Genomic DNA, 18,690 nt, shown 5'->3' on the forward strand with positions numbered 1-18,690 from the left:
CTGGGGAGCTGTGGAGGGCAAACAACTGCAGATAAGCACAGATTCCTAAGCAAGAGCCTCTGCTTTTTCTGGCAGGAGCAAGGAGAAAGGAGACTTCAGCTCTCTGTTACAGCATCAGTATCTGCAAGATGAGCAGCACAAGATGCCTCCCACGCACATCACTGCCATACCAAGGCCAATCTCCAGGATTTTATTTGAACTAATAGCCCTTTCTGCACCTTGTCCTTACAGTGCATCTTGTGAAATGTTCTTGTCCTCAAACCTTACAAGGCCTTGCCACCCCTGTTTGCAGGTGACAAGCTGTATTTTACTGCAGTGGGCAGATCTTTTTTTTTTTTTTTTCCTCCAATTACCCTTGCAGTAATTACAGCTCACATTGCACAAGTGAAGGCGTCAAACTACCACCCTGCCAGCAGCCCGTCTGCACTGCGCCGGTGGAGCAGGGGACACATGAAGGGCCTGAGATGTGATTTACTTCACGCCCCACCTTGAATCCCCTTGGTGCTCAGATCTCTGTAATCAAATCTCTGCTCAAATCTCTGTAATCAAATCTTGGTGCTCAGATCTCTGTAATCTGTTAATCAAATGTATGCTGACACCGCTAGCAGGGCAGAGGTAGTAGATGCCAGGGACACTTGTGATCAGCTCCACAGCCAGAGCTGATAAAAAATTTCAGTAATCAAGGGGTGGCTGACTTTATGGTAAGACAGATATTAAAGATGAGACAAAAATTCTTGTTGTACAGTTCTGGGAGTCTTCCTTGGAGAAGCTGGGGGTGTTTCTACTGGCTAAGTAAGTCCCATTAGAAGACGGACAAGGAGAAGAATGTTCTTTCTCTAAAAATGGTGAACTTACATACAAGAATACAAGCTGGTTGGGACAGCCTATTCCACAACATCTTTCTTACAACATCCTATTTTAGATGCCTGAGTTCAAAACTTCCACACATCCATATTGGCTTTACACTCCAGCAAAGGCAGCAGAGTCCAGTCCTGACTAACAGTTTGCAGATTCAGGGCACTGATGTGATAACGTGGTGGTGCTGGGCTGAAAGATAAGCACCAAAAGATCCATCTTCTCTCACTGAAGCTTCTCATCCTTTATCTCACTTTGGCCTTTCAGCAAATCTTCCCTAAATTTTGGGCCTCTGCTAAATCCTGCTGCCTTCTTAAGGAGTGGGTATGCCTGGGACTATGCACATCTTCACATCACAACGTGTAGTTCATACAGAAAAAAGATAAACACATGAATACCATCTGGTTTACCAAGAACTAGTCCACGAAAGACATTTCCTGCAAAAACATCTTTTAGTGCAAAGAGCTGAGAGAGGATGGTAAGACACGACCTGCTTTCCCAAGCACAGCAAGGGGCATCTCTAGGTTTTCCTTGCACATCCACCACTTTTAAATGGCAGCCTCCAGTAGAGGAGGCTTCAGCGACGTGCAGCCCATGCCTGCTGAAGCTGTAACGCACTGAGCCAGGACACACGGCGCTGATGTTCACATGGTGCACACCTTTGTCAGTGCCTACACGAGGTGCTGCCTCAGCTTTCACAAACCGCAGGCTGGAATTTCTGAGAAAGCACACATGACTCTGCACTGATGTGGGGTCATGGACAATGAAAGCCAGTAGTGGCAGAAATGAATATGGCTGAGTCCTGGAGGGTGGCAGGGAGGATTTACATGAGTGTGGAAATGGTGATAAGCAAGTTAGTGTTAGAATCCTTCCAGCTTCGATCAGTTTGCTGATTCTATTCACAGTAATATAAGAACATCCAAATGCGCACACAGTCTGGGAGACATGGAGAAATTATGAGATGTAACTGATTTAAGAAACAGCTGTTTTGCAGTCCTCTGCGCCTTGTTCAGACAATGCAACCTACCCGTGACTCCCAAAGAAACAGTTTCTAAATAATGTAAAAGAGACTTTCAGTCCTGACAAACTTTTAGGCTTTACTTTCAGCAAAACAACTCTTTTTTTTGGATGATGCTTTTCTATTAAGTAGAAAAATGGAGATATTTGGACTCATTTTCCAAAGAACCTTTTGATCAGCGTAATTTTCCTAGACCTTGCCTGAATTTAAACTAATAAAGCCCAGTCATACAGCAGACCTTGCCAAATACAACAGCTTCAGTCCAGAATGTTGCTGTTTTGGGGGTTCTTCCCCTAAATTCAGTATAGTTTATAGCCCAAACTGAAGCCCAGGGAAGCCAATAAAAAAGTTCCCATTGACTTCAATGAGCTTTAAATTGGCACCTTAGAAAATAGCCATTTTCACAGAGTGCTATTTCAAGTCATCCCAGAGCAGCTTCTTGAAAAAACTGAAATACTACAGCCCCAGTCAAATTCAGTGATAAAACCCCTTGTTTCCGTCCACTTAAAATGCTGCTTAGAAAACAGCTAACCCTGTGTTTCCCATGGTGCAACCACCACGCATTAAGAAAACATTGCTGTTGCACAACAAGAGGTAGAAGTCAGGAGGTGATCCTGGACCCAGCCTGGCACCGCCTTCACCAGCAGCCCACACAGCCCACTGTGGCTCTGAGCACAGGGCTCAGGCCTCCCATCCACATAATGCAGGATTACCCCTACAAGCGCAGCCCCAGCCATGGGAGACAGCCACATCCCGACAGCCACCCCACTGGGAACTGCTTGGAGAGGGAAATCGAAAACACGAGCGCCAGTTTTTCTTCTGGAACATGGGAATCATCACTTGGCACCACAAACTTTTTAAACTTCCCAGGGTGAATTTACACCCTGGCTCTGAATGATCTGAGCTTCTCCATAGTGTATTTGCCCTCTGCTGCACACAATCATCCACGTCTCTGAATTTCAGCCTTTCTTGCTGCTTACCTTCTCCTTCCCCCCCAACTCTGCCTCTAGGACCCTTGTCATCCTGTGTCACAAGCAGGGAACAGGTTGACTAACAGCTTTTTATGAGTCAGTTTTATTTTATAGCCCTCTTTCCCGTGGGAGAGGGCAGGAGGAGTTGGCTAAAACTCAGTTCCTGTTGGGCTGAACTGTTTTCTAACAGCCGTCTTCCAAATTAAAATTAACACAGCTCAGGTTTTTCTTAATTGCATTTCTCTGGTGCCTCACAGAGCTCTTTGTGTCCTCGTCCACTGATTCACGGCCGCTCAAACGGCCGGCAAACAGAACCGCGAGAGCTCCGACATGGCGTATCTGATTTTCTTGCTCTGTCAATAGTATTTATTGCTGCAGCTCCCATGCGGAGTGGGAGAGTCTGCTTCTCCATCAGAGCTGAGGGACGAGGGTTTCAGAGCGCACATAAATCCTTCACACTTCCCCTGCAGAGCAGGTCAATGCACAGCACATTTTTAAAACAAAAAGCGCCACATCTTCCGATGGCTGTCATCCCACCGCTACTTCAGCCACCTCGGCAGCAGCGAGATAGCCGCCGCGCTAATGCAATTCCCGCAACCGGCCGTAGGTGCGCGGCAGGTGCGGAGACAGCTCCATTAGGGAGCACCGCCTGATTTATCAGCGCGGCATTATTCTTCCCCTGGCAGCACATGCCTTTGTGTAACCTTCAGGAGAGGGCCGGGCGGCTGCTGCCGTGCTCCCGCCGTGCTACAGAGGGTGCTGCGAGGCCAGGTTTGGCCCGGGCACCCCCCACACCCCACCCCACCCCCCATCCCACACCCCGCCGCCAGCAGCCGGGGCGCCAGCGCCCGCCCCCGGGGTCCGCGCACTGGGACAGCCCCATCGCTGGGAACGCGACCCAACACATGCCAGCGGCTAACAGTCGCTCCCGACGCGGAGGGGTAAGACAGCCCTTTTTCCTAGCCACGCTAGAGTTCGCTGCGCCTCCTGGCTGGAGGGAAGGAAGGACAGAAGGAAGGAAGAAGGGGAAGCCGAAAAGGAACGGCGAGAGGCGCGGTCCAGGGCACCACGGCTCCCGCAGGCCCGGCGCCCGCCTGCCTTTGCTCTCCGGGAGCTCCCTGCTGCTGCTCGCCCCTGTTCGGAGGGGCAAGGCCATGCCCGGCCGGGCAGCCAGGTTTTGCACAGCCTCAGCATCACCACCGGTCAGGGCGGGGAGCGGGGGAGGGGGGGCGCAGGGGGACAGCAGTTTGGGTACCAGTGCCTTCACCCTGAAACGCAGGCAATGCCATGCCCTCTGCAGCCTCTTGCATCCCTCTGTAGCACCCTTACGTGGACTGCACCTTGGAGGAGAACCTGTCCGTAAGTAGGACCGTATTTGTACAGTTCAGGGCAGGACTCTTGACTTCACTGGAGCTTCTCTAGACTTGCGCTGGTTTTACCATGTCTGTTTAAGCAGCATGAGAGCACCTCCCTAGCAGTCTCTACTGAACCCCTGCAATCATGTGCAAGACAGGAATCACCCTTCTTGCAGAGATGGGGAGCAGCCACAGCTTTTCCCGCCATAATGAGCAACACCTTCTCTTCTGCTGCCCTTAAATGCCTCTTCGTCTGCTCCTGCCCAAGAATCAAATCAGCGCTTCAGAAGACATGAAATGCTGGTAACAAGAGTTAATAGCAATGAAACAGTCAACAAAACATAAAGCTGTTAGAGTGGGATGGAGTCCCTGGGAAGGGAGATGCAGGAGCCCTGCCCTCTGCCTTTGGGCTTGGTCCAGGGCAGAAAACGCAGCGACGCCTCCCTGATCTTGTGAAATGCCTGCAAATGAGCATGTGTAATGTAGTGTGAAATTTTTGTGACTTGCCAGGTTATAAAGCTGGTTATAGCAGAATTTAATAAAAAAAGGAAACCAGTTTATCTCTTTCTGATAATTTCTCTATGGCTTTAGGGTCTCATTCTGGCTTCCTTTCCATGCCTAGAGAGGTGATCCTAATATTCAGCGTAAAGCGTACAGATTCCCTAAAGGGAACTTGAAAGAAATTCTCTGCTTCAAATTCAAACCTGACAGTACATATCACATCAGGGGATCCCTTTTATCAGCAGGATATTCAGAAGGGATGAATGATTTACTCACATAATCTCTTAAACCTTTCACTTGTGGAGTCTAAGATAGAATTTATAGCATTTTTATCATTTGGACCTAAAAAACCCCAGTAAAATTCCTCTCTGAAATCCGAAACCCTACTCATTGATTTTCTAGCTGATGAAATTTCAAAGGAACACGTTCTTCCATGATGGAATAACAGCAGGCCCCTGCCTTGGATTTGGTGTTTTCTCATGTTAGGAATCAGGTAATTCCTCCCTAGGGAGACAGGTTAAATAGACACCTCCTATGTTTCACATTTGGAAACACTGAGAATGTGTATTAACTTCCCATAACTTAAGACTGTACCAAGTTTTGTGGAATTTATTTCTCCAATTTCTGTTTGCCAAAGAGTAGTGTATTTACACAAGAAACCTAAACAACTAATGCTTTCATTCTGAGTTTTAACCTAAGTAATCAGCTTTGTATTCAGCATGATGAGGAAGGCAACCTACGTGACAACACTTGCTTAACATTTCTGCCATGTAGCTACTGCAGAAAAGTAAACCAAAAGTGGGCTGTGACATTTTATTTCCCTTCCTAAGATACGTTTCCCTGTCTGGTATGTTCTTCTGTTACCTGATGAAAATATAAGCTGGTCTGAATCCAGTTTTTGCTTATCCTATAGTACCAAAAGTGGTATCTTTTTGTTGTTATTCTTGAATTAAACTGGGGAAATGAACCCAGAATGAGAATGCAAAACAGATTCTCATCTCATTTCCTGGCACTGTCATTTTGTTTGTTGTTTGAACATAGAACCATCGGGTGTCAATCTGGGGTGAGAACTCGTACAAAGGAATACGTAATAATGCTAATAACTTTCTTAATTTGAACTTAAGGAGGTGTCAGAGGCAGGAGGAAAATGAGCATGACTAGATTGGTAATCAACAAATTAAAAGCATCCAGAAGTACAAAGCAGAGCCACGAAAACTGAGATTTCATTTTAGCTGTTGGTGAACGTGCTCAGCCCTTCAGAAAGACGCCTCTGTAAATTAATCTCCGGTAGGTTGTCTGCAAACAGTGATGCGACTCCACTTAAGACTCTGTCATGCCCTGTTTTCACCTCAAACCATGTTTCTGCCAGGCCCCATCCAGTGTCCCCAGGGGGGGCACAGGGATAACTGTATGCCTCACCTCTACTTTCCTGTTGTACAGTGCTCCTGTGAGAGCTCCACATGAGCTGGTGATTTGCTCATTTGGGATACCGCTGACCTCCATGAGGCAGCGGTCCTCACCAAGCCATAAATTAAGCTCACATTTACCCAGTGCAAGCCCCAGTACTTCCATCCAATTCAGCAAAACACAGTCTGGTTTACACCAGTGTAAGTGATGGCAGGATTTGGCCCTGTGGAACAGGCTTTGTAAGGCCAGATCCTCCACGGGTATAAGTTACTATGGCTCAGTTTGCATTTGTAGTGCCAAACTTACTTCTTTCCATTTAGTATGTGGCCCAAGGTCAAGTTCAGAAAATACTTCACTGTCATTCCCATGAAATCCAGAGCATTTTGTATTTGGCAGCCAATGTAATTTCCCATGCCTTAAGACGCTGGCATTAATTTCTTGACTTTGAACAAAGACAGATTCATTTACACATTTTCCTGACTGCCATTTTCTTCACCTCTTGTGTTTGAATCCCTGCAATCTGATGTAGTCCTGGAGGAGCCTTCGTGGGTGCTGCTGTAGCACTAACAATAACCACATCTCCATTTAATGAGGGTTTGTGCCAGATTTCATCCAGCAGTTTTACCTTCAACATGGGGGGTAAGCCTGGTGATGCTGCCTCCCTGCGTTTTCTCCCTGAGAGCCTGCCTGTCCTCATTAGAGAGCAGAGGTGGGGATCTCATAGGTGAATCATTTTAAGCCTGTCGCTGTGCGTCAGTAACCCTGCAGCTGGATAATGCCATGTAGTTGCGCAGCCCTCAGGACCAGCTTAGTGCTTCTGATACAGACCTTTCAGCACCTTTCTTCTCCGAGCATTCAGCTTATGCAGCAGAGCCCAGTGCAGAGCTCCCCAGTGAGAAACGCTGTACTGCTTCTCCCATCTGAAATGAAACCCAGGCTGGGAACAGCTGAGAGGGACTGCTGGGGGCATTGACAGGGGATAAAGGACCTCGGTGGGCTAATTGGCGCAGGACAGGACACCCACGAGAGGCACTGGAGGAAGCCTGGTCTCCCCAGGGTGGGTGCCACAGCGGGGTTGGGCTGGGACTTGGGGAGGGCTGCAGGGGAGCCAGGGCACACTCCTGTGCCTCTGAGGGACCCAGCCTCTGCTCTGCCTGCAAGCCCAATTGCTAACAGCCACCTCCTTTCTTCTTCACACAAAGAGAAATATCTCAGTCCATGACATGTAGCTAACATCCTCAGCTGATGTTGGCTTCCCTGAAGCAATGAATATTTATGCTAGCTAAGAACGGGCCTGCATTTCATATCGTCCTGATTATTTCTTACAGCTATTTCTGTTTGTTTTCCCATAGTGCTCAGTAGGCTGAGTGCCTTTTTCATGCAACACGGTCAGTTTTCACTGTGATTTTTTCCCTTTCAGGTTTATTCATATTGATACATCTTGAGTTCCCATCACAACTTCACACTGATTTAAACTGGGCAGTGGCAAAATTACCTAAAGTGCATTTGCCCCACCCTGATAAACAAAAAACCCCAACCAAACCCTCCAAAAAAACCAAAGAGAGAAAACAATTCATATTCAAGTCAGATAATTCTGCACATCCATGGCGGCAACACAGGCATGGAAACAACAGTGCAGACCCTCCCACACCCTGGCCAACACTGCAGGATTTCAGTAAAATTTCCCATTTCTCAGGATATTAAGTTTGACTGCAAGGAAATTCAGACATCATGTAATCTCACTCCAGCACTGGAGCGGAGCTAATAAAGATACATAAAACATGCCACAGCCTGGAAGCTTGCTCAGAGGCGCGTGTTTACATTTCGAAACGAAGACAAGTACAGCGTGGGTGCAATAGGGACAGAAAGAGCAAGGGAGGAAAATTAAACCATAGCATAAAGAGACACAGCCTTTGGAAAAATACACTTTCACGAGCAGGGAAGGCCAAATGTGACTCAGGTTTTGATCACACCCTTGCTATACTGATGCTCAGCTGCTGCTGCTGCACACCATGCTCCCTTCCACTCCTTCAGCCACGAGCAGGGCTCATCCATGGCTGGGGACACCCGCAGGGACACCCTGAGTGGGGGGACAATCTGCAGCACAGTGGGCAGCAGCTCTCCTCCTGCCCTCGGGGATGGGAAAATGGGACCTAAACCACGCAGGCATTGAGACCAGGCTTTGAGTGCAGAAGTGGCTTATAATGATCTTTACCCCCACTCTGCCATTTCCCTCTCTGGCCCAAGGATGCGGTGAAGCAACTGCGGATGAAGCAATGGAGCCCTCGGGCCAGTATCTGTGGGGTGTGTAGGCACCTGAGCCTTGCCATTTCAGCAAAAGGTTCCCAAATACCTTTGGGTATCTGTGCCTTAGGATATGGCATTCTGAGATACCACCTGAAAGCCCACACCTGCACTGGGGGTACATCACTGCTATTGCAAGGTTGCTTGACCCTGTGGAGAGTGAGGAGCTGACCAGGCTATGGCTCCTGGGGCCAAACAGCAGCATCCCAACCTCTGCCAAGCAGGCAGACCTTCACCTCCTGCTTTCAGCCTTGGAAATGTGATGCTGACCTCAGTGGGCTGTTGGAAATATGTTTTAAATGGCTTGGTTTACTGTCCATCTTAAACACGTTCTTCTACCCTTGGGCTGTGGATTTCAAAATGGGTGCTGAAAATGGGTTTGTTTATTCCTACACCAGTTCTGCTGTTACACGCAATGCTAGGGTCAATCTCAACAAATCCATGACCATCAGTTACAGCAGCAAAGCACTGAGGCAAAACACATGGGGACAAGGAGGGGAAACGCAGTTTCCCACAACATGATTACGCAGCCTAAGCTTAAGGCACACAAGGAGAGCACTTCATTATCTGCTCAGGAAGCATAAGAAGGTCTCGTCACACAGCTTGGGTGGACGTCTGGATCTGAGATGGGACTGCACAGGAAAGCCTACACCCCCCAGGTGCAGGCCAGTGGGACAGACAGAGGGATGAAAGGAGAGCAAGCCAAGCAAGCCAGCAGGACAAAGTCCAGAACACAGTACAGCTGCTCCTGGTGGACACCGGAGTGCTGCAATTTCCCTCAACTTTGGCAATGCTTGTGCAACTTGCCTCCCATAATGGCAGGAGAGCCTCCCATAAGTATCTGGTCTCAGCAACCTTTTAGCTACTTTTGGAAGGCTTATCTCTTTAATTGGGATAGCTTTCATCATGCAGAAATGACACCCACCTCAGTTTTTATAGGATCATTACAGCAGCAGCTGACAGAGGTGTTGGGAAACCTGATGATTTTAACAGAGTTTTGCAAGCTTTGTACCCCAGGGCAGGTTTTATATATTCGGTGCTCATTTACAAAATAAGTTTGTTTTCCCTTGCCTGTCCCTTTCCTGTGCCATTCCCTTTGAAGGTACACACCCCTGTATTTGGTCACTGATAGGAGCTGCTTGTGTCTCCCCTCTCCAGGAGGAAATTCCCAGCCAGTCACAGGCAATGATTTGCTGGTTTAGATGGGAAAAATGGGTGCAGAGTGTATAATTCGGCTCTGAATCATGATGTCCTAAGGATTTAGCGAGGAAATTATCAACACATGTGAGCGTTCAGGAGTTAAAACCATGTTGTGGGGGCTGTCTGGTGATTTTGCAGAGCTGCTGGCAGGAGCCGGGGTGAGGGGAATCCCCCCGGTGATTTGCAGTTTTGGAGAAGGAAGACCAGAGCTGCTGAACTGCCAGGAATTTGATTTCTGGCCACAGCTGTTTATTCCATCTCATACTGTTCCCCCTCACAAGGCAAACTCGTGCCTTCTGAAGAGGCTACAACACACACTGCTTATTTTTACCACATCACAGAAACGTCTGACTTGGCTTTCTCACTGTATTTTTAATGCTTGCCAATTCTAACACCTCAGATATAAAACTTTCAGACCATCCTCTGCTTAGCTTTTGCTTTTCAATTTGATTTTTCCCTAGCAACGGGACATGCCCTGAAGTATTTCTGACGAGAGCAACTCTCATCTTAACAGACGAGAAGACCTTGGCTCCATATGATATATGCCCTAGTTAAAGTAAACAATAACATTCATATTTTCCTGTAGGCTGCACCAGAGCACTGGTCAACCATTCAGTAAGTAGCCCATATTTCTTATTGCAATTTATGGCCTTGAGATGGACAGGAGCTAATGTAAATGTCCTGAGCTTTTGTGAGGGATGGTGCAGGGCACATAAATGCTTTGTAGTTACCTATGCTGAGCAGATACACAGTTCACTGATCTGTTAAGCACTTTTGAGATCATGCAGTGTGTAAAAAAAATACTATGTACTTGTAAATGTCAAGAGGAGTTACTGGTATTTATAGAAAAGAAACTGTTTTACTATTTCCAGTTCTGTGGAGCAAATATGCTGTATACTTTAGGGTTCAGCTCCAGCAGCCCAGTAGTTTCTGTGTGGATCAGATTTTTAAGGTCATAAATAGATTGAGATGACCCCGGCAATTCAGCACTGTGCCGGGGTCTTTTAATGCTGAAGGAAAGGCAAGTGACATTTAATGCTGGGAAAGAAAGCAAAGCAAAGCAGAGGGAATAAGGGGGTTTGTAAATATGACAATAAAAACAAGGCATGTGCATTTCATCAGTTGGATTTCACAAAGAGCTTGGTCTCGCAAGCTCTCTTTCGCAAAATACACCTGGGCGTATGAATTTGTATGCTAGCCCTGAATGCCAAACAGCTCACTAACCGGACTTGCCAAACATAGAACCAAGTCAAGCAAGAAAAGGAAGGATCAAGTCTGACAATAAACACGCATTCTGGAAATTGTGACTCCTTAATTTAATGCACCACATGTAAAGCTTTGCATTTTAATTTATCAGTTTCTTTTTAATTGACCAGATTAATTATTTCCACTTTGCCATTTGGCAGGTAGGTCACTGTTTCTTTTCACAGCATTAATGAACTAATTCTGGTTTTCCCCCTGTAATTAAGTGTGAGTTACAGATATCGTGTTTATAAATTGGCATGGTGCACAACAAAATTTACTCTTTATTAAATAAAATATAACATTTCCCATGCCAAAAGGGATTTCTTTTCTTTGCCTTTCTCCATTGGCAAAAACATGACAATAAAAAAATTCCCTCAATCCTGCACTTTTCAATCAGTAATAAAAACAGGTAAAATAAGATTACCAGTGAACTCCTGAACACCCACAGGTCTCCCTTGGGCACATCAAGCTACACTACAAGTGTGAAAGCAATTGAGTTTCACATTATCAGTGTTTTATGCTCTAATCAAGGTCTCTCATGATCAGGTCAAAAGGCAAGACTTGGAAGTATCCTGCTCTGTTAGCTGAGGAGGATGTACTGCAGCAGGCCCATTAGCTTTAGCTGCTTGCTTTAAGAGAGACTGGAGGAACATCAAGATTTGCTCACTGCGACCAATGTAAGTCAAACTCACTGGGGTGGGCTGATTTGTGGTTTGCTGCGCCTTCAAAAGATCATCTTAATTCTTAAACTTGCTCAGGTCCCGGTGCTTAAATGCAAGCTTTTCCTGCCTTTAAATGCCATTGCCCAGTGAACTTACGTAATGGTACCTGATTCAGGTAGGGGCTGGATCTTGCTGGCTGTACTGGCTAGAGACACACAGGATAAGATGTAAAAACTGGAATTTAAATGGGAGGAAGAGAAAGAAGCAGGGGACTTTGCACAGGAATAGGGCTGGACAGACACTACAAATGATTGAAAACTTTTTGTGTTTCTAATGAATGCACTACAGTCAGGCTAGAGGCTTTTTTCTGTTCTGATGTTAGGCACTTCTGAGTAGTGAATTTAGCTGTCTAAAAGACACCTAGAAATTGCATTTCAGAGTCAGATCCACAGGTATACATTACATCAACACACACACACCACCCCCCAATTTACAATCCTCTTATGTATGTGCTGGCACTGAACATACCTGTATTTATGTAGTCAGAGACTGGACAAAAAACAACTGTTTTTTTTAAGATGTATATGTCTAGCCACAAGGCAAAAACAAAACCCACCAAACCAGAATATGTTAAATATGTTTCACGAATAAGCAATAACATTAAACCCATCTGTAAGTTCTTCTGTATGTGATAAAAAGGCAGAGTCCTTGTTTTCTTACCAAATCCCTTGCCTTTCTCTCATGGTCAGGGTAGCTATCACATGCTTGGACAGGGGATACAGAGTGAAGGAGAATTTTAAGGATGGCAGAGAAAAGAGGAGGGAAACCAAAGGGATAGGCTATCGGGAGGTGCTGGAGAGAGTTAGAAACTAGGGTACTAGTGCTGGCCTGGGAAAATAAATATCCCAGTCACCAGAATTACAGCTGCCTGAGTACAAATGTGGCTGACAGCCCTCATCCCTTTCTGCTCTGACGCATGCATCTGAAGTCCAGCTGTTACAAAACATTGGTTTTCTCTCCCCAGATTGCATTTTTTTACCCCACAAAGAAATAGGCAAATACTTAAACATATAAAACAGCCTTAGGACTCATTCTCTGTGCATCTGTGAGACTGAGATGAATTCAACAAGGTCGTGAATTAAAAAAAATACAGCAACTGGTATTTCTAATTCCATTTCTCAGTGGAAAGCTTCTAGTAACAGCTAATAACTAAGTCATACTAATCAACTCAGTGACAAAACCTCTAAAGTATGTAATATAACATAGTTTCTGATTTTTTTTTAACGGAACCTACATGTTGCAATCTCCTACTTTACAGTCATAAAACTTTATAGTCTTCTCTTTTGTCTACTGAGATTTCAGGTGTTTAACCACTGACTTCCACCCAAACAAAGTCTGAAGCAACAATAATGCTATCCATGTGCTGCAGTAAATGAATGTCTCAGCTTGGCTGGCAGTGACAGCTTTTACATACACGGGCAGGCACAGCAGTCCAACTTCTGCCCTCAGCTGGTGTAACTTCATTGCAACGTTCATGGCTGTTAGTGGAATTACTTCTGATTTACTTCAGCATGACTGAGGAAAGAGTTTGGCCCAGTTTGTGTACATTTATGGAGAGGAACCTAGAGAACAGTGTCTGTTCTTGTTTAAAGTATAGCAGGAATTACAGTGTTGGTGAAGAAAAGCATGCAAGCTGTGATTGCAGCCAGCAGCGACATTGCTATGGCACACCATCCTCAGGCTGTTCTTAAAATGCCTAGAAGTTTGGTACCTTGCCTACTGCCTTTAGGACGGAGGCATGTTAAAGTATTTACATTAAATGACTTTTCAATTCAACTTCGACCCAGAGGTACCTCTGGAGAGATGGCAGTGGTGGAGAAGGACGGACAGCGCATGGGAATCTGAAACAATTAGAGCTGTTTCATGCTCTCCTAGCACACCTCTGCCCATGCACTGCCTTGCATTATGTTGAAGCCTGGGAAGTCTGACAATAAAAACACAGCAGTTCAATTAAATAAACTCTCCAGGCACAGGAATGTAACAAAACTAGGGAGTCACCTAAACTCATTACCAGTCCTGACTGGCCATACCTTCGCTGCAATGATAGAGTCATTACAAGTAACTATAATTTATTTCCCATGTCTTATCTTGTAAGAACGGTCAAGGGACCCTTCTAGCAAGCACAGTCCCATTGGCCATGGGGAAATCTTCACTTGCTAAAGTTCTCCTCTTCTCCTACGCTCCGGATTTCCTTTGGGCAGTAATAGAGAACAGCCACTACACTCATAGCACCATTATGTATTATTGCAGCCCCTGCTAGCACAGCCCCAGTCAAAGGCCTAATAGTACTTTCAATAAAATAACTTGTTTAAGGGGTTTGGGACCTGATTATAAAAATTTTTTTGAGGCTGAAACTTTGCAGTCTGGCACTTGAGAATGGCAAAGAATAAATTAATGACTAAAACCAGAGTGTGACAGTTTCAAAGTAACAATGCAGAGAGAAGGAAGACAGAGATGAGCTGGAACTGCACAATTTGGATTCAGTTCTGCAATGCACAGGTTTCTGTTTTCTTCATTCAGTCCTTGATAGGAAAGAGCTGCCTTAAAACCCAAGGAATTTGTACCTTGAAATCTTTGTTTAGATTTTACGACCACCCTCCCAGGTTTACAAGTTCCCCAAATTTTCTGGAGTTATGCCATTAAAATGAAAGAATGGCCTTGTCCTTTTCCACCAAAAGTCTCTGGGTGTTTGGGGTAAAAAAACCCCCATGTCCTCCTTCTACCACTTTACATTCACATGTTCTACCTCCAAGTATCAGACCTTACTATTCACTAAACACCAGCAACACACAAAAAGAAGGCATCCTAGCTTGAAAGGAGCAGCTTAAAACATCCACATGGACACACATACTTCAAAATGGCTTTTCACAGTCTGTTAGTCTCCGCTGACGACTTTGACACCAGTGAAGATCAGCCAAAGCCTGCAGCATACCAACACCACAGCAGACCTTGGCAACCCCACCCAATTTCTTACTTACCCACCTGCATGACTGAGCTAATCTTGGACAACTACAAAATCCACCCACAGCTTTTTCCTCCAAAATAGTTTCTCCTGACACTAGTTATCCACTCCTCGGGTGTCACCACTCTCATTTCATTCTGAGTGGGGGCCAGGTAGAGTCACCAAGCCTGGTGTCTACTCCATGCCTACTGCAAAGCAATAAGGCAGGTTTCCCTGTTTGCCCCCAAATATCAACAAGTGAGTCTTTGTGCTGTTAGGTATGTGATTGAAAACAGCCTCTGCTGTCAAGCTCATCTGAGGGATGCAGAGAGAGGGAGAGCTGACAGTGCACGGCTCATCTGCTGAAAATTTTTTTCTCTCTTGCTCCCAGCAGACAGGGTACCATGGGCAGCCTGGACCCAGAGAGGCAGCTACCAAATGGGCGTAAGGGGTCAGTACAGGCTGAACACGATCCTAGTATAGCACATTCATACATATAAACAAACTCTGTAAAATCAGTTTTCAGGAGGTTATTGGTGCAAACTGGTGAAAAACTGTCAGGTACCCAGTTATTTTGATTTAGAGGTAGTTAATTTAAGCCTAATGGGAGCATCATCCCAATCCACCGAAAAAGCAAGTTGGAGCATAAGAGTAATAAAAAAGATGATGTAAAATACAGACTTGACCTTCCTCTGGAGGGTAATCTTTTACAGTCTACTGGTAAGAAAAATTAGAAAATACTGATGGAAAAGGAAAATAAAAACAAAAAGCTGGCACACATCACTGATTTCTGTTGTTTTCAGATCTTCTGATACCAATTAGTCTGCCTGCAAATCTATAGAAAGCTTGTATGATTTTATTAGTTGGAGTCATCCTCACAACTGGCTCGCTGTGTCCCCATAAAAGCGCATTATGGTCTGGGTACAGTGCAGGTAATTAGTGGCAGGATCCCTGTAGACAGGCCTGAAGTCGCTCCTGCTAGCTCAGTTTCTCACAGAATATCATATCCCCAAGACCTTCTAGTTCTGCACCAAACTGCAAGTCTCACAGAGGAATAAAGACTTTGGCTAAACAGGTTTCATTCTGCTCCCAAGCACATCAGATGATCCCACACCTTTTCATCCATCTCCTAGTACCATGCAGGCACAGGCAGGACCTGAAACCAAGCCCAGCCCTGTCCAAGGAGTCAGGCAAGAAACACTGAGCCTCTTTCAAGTTCCGCACCAGGTGCTGGGGCCCAGGAGCTGTTTGTGCCTTACACCAAGACCAGCAGAAAACTCCCTTTTGTTTTAGCCCCAGGGCACTTTACCCCTAGGTCCATTAATCCAAGCACTGGGCCAGGCTGGAGCAGAGGGGAGAGGTGACAGAAAGGACCAGGAGGTGGACAGGGAGGACCTGGCCCTTGCACCTGAGGCCACACTGTAACTTGGCATCCTGGGGAGGAGCTCATCACATCAACAGGCACCATGGAGGGGGAACTTAGTGCTTAAGCATGGTAGATATTAAAAAGACTTTAAATTCAAAAGTAAGGAAATTAAAATCTTTAGACTCAGCATGGAAGCTATTTAAGAAACTTGAACATAACCATGGAGAGCACAAAAAAGAGGTGTGCATGGTGGGGAGGAGACAGGAAAGTATGGGGGAAAGCAATAAAATGGTTAAATGGCAAGATATTGTTCAAGCCAAACAGGTGCCTTTCAAAAAATGAAAACCCAGCCCAACTGAAGCCAATAGAAAAGGAGTATGAACTATAACAAATAAAATGTCAGGGCATGAAAGTTAGGAAGGCTGAGAGTGATTATGAACAGCCAATAATGAAAGACATAAAAATAAATAACTAGAAATTCTTTTAGCAAATCGGCTGGTTTGCTGGGGATTAGAAGCAGCATTTCATAGCAAGGAGACAGCAGAGGAGCTGTGCGATTTCTTTGCATCAGGGAGAATTTAAGAGACACCTACTGCAGCTGTAGCCTTACCCATTGTTAAGCTGAGAAGCTGTCAAAAGAGTGGTTAATGAAACAGTCTGAAACACTAAACCACATGGGTGCAGGCAGAGAGGCACTTGTTGCAACACAACACAGAGAGTTGCTTGTAAAACTATGCTCTGGTACAAAAGGCTAGGTTTTTCCCCTGTGGTTGTTAGTGTTGCCATAGTAAGTATGAGCATGTTTATTGGTGTGAACTGGAAAGGTCTGAGTGATAACACAGGGCGAGATGATTCGTATTAGCACTCTCAATAGCACTTCTATCCAGGAGAGAATAATTGCCATCCAATATTGCTTTTGTGGTCCAGAAGCACACAATTCTCCTTTCAAGAGTAAAGCACAGGGTTCTTCAATGGACAATCCACTGCCCACTAAAAACTCACTAAAAAAGCGTCCAGAACAGCATTGTAAGTAGTGTGTCTTAATACCACTCACCTTACTTCTTGCCTGCTGTAGATAACAAATAAACACCTGATCTCAACATCCAGTCTGGACAGGAAACATAATTACAAGATACCTTGAATTTTGGCTTTTCCTAATTCGTTGCTTACATCTGGCAACATTACTTTATTGGTAAATTCATACGAATGTGAGCTTGGCCACTCTATTGATTATACTGTGTAATATGTGTGTCTTCTGTATCCCCTACATAGTCTAGAAATAAAGCTATCACTTATCAAGAATATTAAAAAAGTAATATGAATTCATAGATGAATGAAATCCTGCCAGAAGTAGGCAGACAGGCATGCTCTATATCCATTGTCACTCTAATTTAAAATAAGGTGAAATGAAGAAAAGGTGAAACAGACACAGAACATTTGGTCTGCATATTTGAAAAAAAAAAAAAAAGGGTTTCTGCATAATAACTTAAGGTCCTCATACTTGCAGCATTTGGATTGAGTTGTGGTGGCCATGAGGTGTGATTCAATTTGTTTTTAAATTCCGTTTTGCCACACTATAAATGCAGTCACTGCTACAGGTCTCTGTAAAAATCAAAAGGTGGGGTGGGTAGGCAGACATGTGGGTAAAATATTCCCCTGGGATCTATAAATTCAGGGACTGGATCCAAAAAGCACTAAACAAGAAAGCCATCAAAAAAGAAGGGAGGTGGGGTGAAGAAAGAGAAAAAACTGCCCGTTAAAACTACATACATATTTAAGAGTAGGCAGCCTGTAACTTCTATTTAGTTTCACTGGAAAGGAAGGTCAGGAAAGCCTCTGTTGATGGAGAGCACAGACCCACACATATCCAGCTCTGAAAAGGAGCTGAAAGGGGTTCAGCTGTGCGACCTCAGCTGTCAACCAACTTGTCATCTTCCCTTGACATGGTCCAATGGTAAGATCAAGCAAAAGTTGATTTTTTTTTTATTTACTTTTTTTTTTTCCAACTTAATCTATTCAGGTGTTTCAAGCTTTTGACAATGGGCCAGACAGATGGAGGGGCATGAGAAGTGTGCTGTGAGTCACAGTAACCATGGCTGTCTTTAAGATCATGGCTGATTTTACCTTACGTTGAAGATTGATGAGAACATTACCTTTAGCAGGAGAATTTTTTTTAGTGATCAAGGTCTCCCTATATTCTTTGGACTTGTCCGTTAGCTTAAAGTGCCGCTTCAAAACTCAAGCTCAATTTAAACATCGCCAAAAAGCTCACCCAGTTTTTGAAGCACCAGTGTTAACAAGAGCTTAGTTTTCCTGTTTTGTCTGTGATATGCACTCATCAGCTGACACAGAGTACGTCAAATGTTTGGCATCACTTAGAAGTTGCTTGTATCTTGAAATAAGGGGAGGACAGAATTCAGTCACCTATCTGTCATAGCTGCATACTGAGTCTATATATCCTATATATCCATATAGATAGATAGATAGATAGATATAAAATAAACCCTACATAGCCCTATACCAAGTTTTCAATGCTGTTACTGTGCAAGAGGAAAAAGCATCCATCCTGTAACAGGAACGGTTGCTTCAGAGAAACAATCCGCTGTAACAATACAAAGTCTAATCACAAAAGCACATTCTGATGCAGTGTACATGCCTTATGTGCAGGGCACATCAGATAGGGTGTAAATCCAGCACTCAGGCTGTAAATAGCCTCAAATTGATCCCTCTCAGGAGTCAAACTACAGAACCAGGTATGAGACCAAGGGTGACAAAAATCCTTATCTTTACTGTCATCCTGTGTAG

This window comes from Falco cherrug, chromosome 8, assembly GCF_023634085.1.
Source record: "Falco cherrug isolate bFalChe1 chromosome 8, bFalChe1.pri, whole genome shotgun sequence".
In the NCBI taxonomy this organism is placed as follows: Eukaryota; Metazoa; Chordata; class Aves; order Falconiformes; family Falconidae; genus Falco; species Falco cherrug.